Genomic DNA, 6,000 nt, shown 5'->3' with positions numbered 1-6,000 from the left:
TAATATTCACATTATCAAATAGATGGGTGGTCCTTCTGTCACGAGTGCGTTTCCATACATTTCAAATTGTTGACGTCCACAACGAAGCGTCATAGATGTTCAAGATGACGACAACACAAAACAAAGTTCCATAAAATGAACGCTAGAAAGCAAGTATATCAACATCCTTATATATTAACTCGGGAGTATATAATGGAAAACTCTTCCATATGTCTAATTTTAGTGGGTAGGGGGAATTATGATTTAAACGGGGGTGCGCAATGTTACACTTACAGTTGTGATGCGCTTTTACGTTTGAAACGTGAAGACGTTGAAGACCGACTTTGAAAGATATTCTCTGGATATTACGGAGTTAACAGAAGACTGAGATGGAGGAATATGAAGAACAGGGCGGCAGTCGTCAGGTGTAGGCAAATCATTTATAGACAGGACAGAGGACGCAGCTCAGATGAATCTCCGGAAAGAACTGAACATCGCAGAGAATGTGGAACCGCACGAAGGAAAGGGGCGGTTTGTATTTGGATATGTAATTGTTGACAAACATGAGCTCGCTGTACGCTTCTTTTGACTCGATAAATTTCTGTAATGGGTTTTTAACGACGCCTCGCTTCGATGTACCGACATAAACTTGGAAACCGACATCAATCACCTATGGCTGCTGTGGCACGGAAGCAGTGTGGTGTGTAGGTCTTAATGCACTTTGACGACTTATCGGCCATACAGCCTGTGAATGACCTTTTTGCTAAATCCTAATGTCATCGTCTAGCAGTAGGTTCAATTCCGCATCACCAATGACCAGGGTGAAGTTGTAGCAGACGGAATTTTAGACATACAATAGTGAAATATTGTTTACAGAAATGCTTTTATCAATTATGGATGAAAGTCCAATGCTTGAAATACAAATAAAACCGTAAATATATTTTATGCTGTTGATTTTATCTATTGATAGATTTCTGTAGTAAGTGAGAGCGATTGCTAGATGTGTATTGCCTTAGTAAAAGTAATACCTGTTACCTACTTTTAACAAATGTTCATACGCACAGCCCTGACCTCTGTTGACCCCGTAGTGGATTTATGCAGGGATAAATACGTATTGCTCGTAATAGTGTTATGTAGGAGAAAACAGTTGCAAATGTAAATATTTGAACATAAGTCTCGGTCAAATGTAATTTATTCCGGATTTTAAATAAAACCATTCGATGGTTTGTATTTTTGCTTCTATTAATTATGTTGATCATCGACAATGCTCCAATTTTTATATTGGATCAAGTTATATTTGTCAAGATGCATATTAACACAATATGATAGAAGTAATTATATTAAACTAATTCGCATTCAAAGGAGGAATTGCCTGCAAGTACGCATTATTTAAACATACAATTTAAAAATATTTTAATGAAGATAGAAGACTAAAAGAAAAAAATTCAAAACCAGGTTTGCTCAAAAACATAATATATAGTGTTTGATATCGTTGGAATTGGCTCAAAATACTGAAAAACAATATAAGTAGCAGGTGGAGAAATATTGACATTTTTTCGTTTCTTAAAATTCCACCCTTACCATGATTAGTTGGCCTGCGGCACATTTGCACATCTCCTGCAAGGCGCCCGTGGCCAGAACAAAGCCCCTAGACGCTGTGTGTATTCGCAAATAACACACACCGTGGAACATGGACGACACGGTGTATCTCCGTGGATTTTCCACCGTGGTCTTTCCACGGTGGGGTGTATGAAATCGTGTCGAGTACTGTATGTACCGTTGATTTAAACAATTGTTTCTTTTTTCTTCTTATTTATTCTTTTTTCATGTTAACATAATCAGCAGTAATAGTAATGAAGATACATATCAATCATTTTGTACATTCTCACACCATCTCACACTCTTGCATACTACTATCATACAGCATTACTGGTTGAATACTTCTTATTCTAGGTTTCAGATCAAATATAGTTTTCCAGTTTTCCCTAATTCTGTCAAATTTCAAACTTTTTCATTATTTAATTGCTACAAATTTTACAAATGTTTCAACTTTGTATTTGAAAAAAGATAATGCATCAGTCCAGTAATACGAGGAGTTTTGTTTTGTTTTGTTTTGAACAATTGAAAACATATTGTTTGGTATACAGGATTATGAAAATAACAAATCATGACGTAATCAATTCATTCTGGCCAATGTTTCCTTTGTTTTCAAGCATGTAAGTTTCCAACAATACCACCTCCCCGTCCACCTTTTAACTATGCTTCACTAAGCCATTGTAAAATCAATTTTATGTGGGTCCTTTTTGTGCACCACCTTCTTGCTAAAGTTATTGTTTTTAGCATTTGTACATGTTTTATCGGATGCGCTTCTTGTGTCATGTGACAAGTCAGCCTGTTTTAAACATTATCTAATCATTTTGTAGTTATTGGTCAATTATCTGATGTAAGCGCAGCCAATTCATTGTTATGTATGATTATACAATATGCAATATTAGTTGGTAGCCATTTATTTCAAGAAATGCACGGGTATTTTGTTCGATGATGACCTTAACTTTATCACTGAAGATTGACTTTCTTCCAATATCCATTAAAAGTTTCATGGCTGTGCACCAGACCATAAGATATTTCTTGTTCACTTCAAGAATTTTCACTATCATCTTCACTGCTATTTTCCAGCTTGTAATTTCTTCTCAATTTTCCATTTTGAGAAATTGCAATGTATCCTGTTATCAAGTATGTTTGTGCAGCTAACCAACGACTTCAATCTGTTTTGTATTGCTGTCTTCAAATGCATCTTTGTATATAAGTTTTATTATATAATGGAAATTGAATAAATTTTCTCACCCAGATCATCGTAACCTTTAATTTTTCCCTCGTTGTGTATGTTTTAGAACACTGTACATGGTACCTTCTTGACAATATTCTTTTTAAATTTACATCCTAAATTGCAAATCGTATAATGTCTGTTTTATTGTGAACGTTTACCCTTTTGATCCATTTCTCTTTACTTTTTTTTTCAAAATGTACAGATGATGAGGTTATGGCGTGATTTATGACGTAGAAAAATCACTAAATAAGTGAAAATAATTCCAGAAAATTGAATTTTTGGCGCATAATTTAAGGATTTCATTGTATTTTGGGATATTGTGTTTGGTTGTATCTGACGATCATTTTGATTTTTTACGAATGATTTTGACAGACGATTGCACATCTGTTTAAAAATATTACATAAACAATTCGATCTCATTATGTAGTGCATTACCTACATGTATACATCTGCCCATGAAAGAGAATAATGATGGACAATATGCATCCGTGACGATATATTCCTTATGCTTTCTCAAACATATTGTTGGTTACACACAAATAATGTAAACGGGGATATGTACCATAGCTTTCAAATTGTTGTGTCTTCGGTAGGTTTCTTTTAATTCATCAGATTTATTAGAAATCATAGAAACACACAATTTGTTTATTGATAGGCACACTGGTTTGGGCTGCGGAAGACTCCGTTTGCCTGATCTAGATATGAGGATCACAGCGCTTGTGACCGGTTCACATGGCATGCTTACTTTTCCTAGGCATCTGACCCCACCTCTGGTGTATCCAGGGGTCCCTATTTGTCCAACTCTCTATTTTGTATTGCTTGTGGGAGTTTTGAAATTGATCACTGTTCGTTTTCTTCGCCTTCCATCTAAATCAGTATAATATGAATTCTAGATAAAATTCATGTTATGTTTCCAAACTTCAACGACGAAATTATTGCAACTATTATTCAAAATCGAAACAAGAATTCGTATATCCTTAGCTTGTGAAAATCCCACCAATACATTCTATTGATATTTTATCTTACATGTACTAGAATAAGACAGCAACACAAGGTTTACTGATTTAAGTATTATTACCTTGTCAATTACGTCAATGAACAGGTAAAGATGACGAACAAGTAAATACCATAAGGAGTACATGTATAAAAGTAAGAGAAGGGCAAACACGGACACCCGAGACATACCAGAGGTGAGAGCAAGTACATAGGCGGAGTATGCCTTCCTTGTTGATAATCAACATCCGTCGTGATCCTTACTTCTTGATCAGGTAAATGGCGTAATCCCTAGTTACAATTACCATCAATATGTAGAAAACGATTGGTATGAAACATTGCCAACAGCATTCGAATCAATAACAGCTTGTATTTACAAATCATATCATTACAACGACCATAAGATATGCGAAATGCTAACTCTAAACAGACACGTACATTTTTCTGAAATTAGAATATTCGACATATAAATGTCGGTTGGATCTCTTTTCATATCCATTGAACCAGTGATACGGTATGAAGATATTCACTGATGAAATATCCCAAAGCCTGATGGTGAAGGAGGAAGTACAGCATGTTTTTCAAATCTTCGGAATACTTGTGTGTAGAGTAAGAGTGGTGTTTAAGTAAAGTGAAGATGATTAACAGTGATTAATCTCATAATTTCTGTAAAGAATACAAAATTAAGAGTATGACGATTAAAGACACCTGAATATCCCAAAGGTAGTATACGATGCCTAGTTCTTCTTCAAGTGAATGGAGTAATCCGTAAACTATCAACATGCGAAGAAGGGTTCAACAATTGGTGTAATGCACGTTAAACGTCGACCTTTTGACAGGTTGTTATAGCAAATTAGATCGTTATAACGACCATAAAAATGATGAATTTAAGCTAGACTGTTGAAATCGTCGTAGCATCAAGATATTTGCTGATAGTATTCCTCCATTTAAAAATTGATCATACGCAGAACATTTGAAAGTGATAATGGAATATTGATACATACAAATGTGAAAATGACGATAAAAAATTTGAAGTAATCATGTTTCTAATAAAGTTGATTAATAAATATCTATGCTCAAAAAAAATAATTAAAATACGAGGCAAATATGGAAGATCTGGGTTGTTTTTATGTTGAGTACACTGGGATATATCGAATCGGCATCGGAAAATGAATAGTGTCACTAGATAAAATATCGTCGATAAATCTAAATGTCGAAATAATGACGATAAGGTAGTGCTTCTTCTCTTGTAGACATTTTTGACAGATTCTGTCTCAAGAATATAGGAGCACAATTCGTGCACATGGGAATTCCAACAGACTGTTGGAAGACCTAATCACAAAAGAGTACATAAATATTGTAAACAAACCGAACAATGCTCCAACTGGACTAAAATCCCTTTTTGTTAATTTTTGTAACGCAAACAACGATCTATTTTTAAACAATTATTTCAATCAAAATAATTATATAGTAATTCATTTAAACTTGAATATAAAACATGTAATATGTACTTCATTATTTTATTCATAAAGTTGTTCCATCTTTCATCACTTAAGATATATCATGTCCATATAACTTAACCAGCATTGCTTGTGAAAAATAAAAGAGTGAAGTCTTCAATACATATTATTGTGGATTTGAAGAAGAAACTACAGATATAGCATAATGCATTTAAAAACTGTCATCAATATATATATAAATAAAGAAAATAATGCTTCAAGCATTTACTTATTGTCACAAAACTCGCAATCACTTTTGGAATTGTTGGAAGCATTATGTGTCACCTAATTTGTCGAATATAAGGTAAATAATAATACAATTCTTGATTGACTAAGTTTCCTGCAGGATATTTCAATTCGATTCTTCTAATTAATATTTGTAGATTAGTTTGTATGAAAGATTCTTTGTGCAATATAACAAATCTCTTTATTATGTAAATCATTTTAGCATTGAAAAATAAGCACCTGTTTCCTTCTTTGGCTTGTCTACGTTCTCTTTCTTCATAATGCAAGTAAGAACATTTCGAAAATTTGCGGAAGTACAGACGTTACCAATCATCATGCCCAGTTTTGAATTATAACTTAGCTAGTCCCATATGAATTTACAATTGATGTTGAACTTACGTTTTCGTTTGGCAGTAAAGACAAGCATAGCTTTTTTTTATTTTTTATTTTAGACTAATTAGAGTCAGAAGCTAAAAG

Source organism: Ostrea edulis, chromosome 3 (genome assembly GCF_947568905.1).
Source record: "Ostrea edulis chromosome 3, xbOstEdul1.1, whole genome shotgun sequence".
In the NCBI taxonomy this organism is placed as follows: domain Eukaryota; kingdom Metazoa; phylum Mollusca; class Bivalvia; order Ostreida; family Ostreidae; genus Ostrea; species Ostrea edulis.
This window is presented reverse-complemented; position numbering follows the sequence as displayed.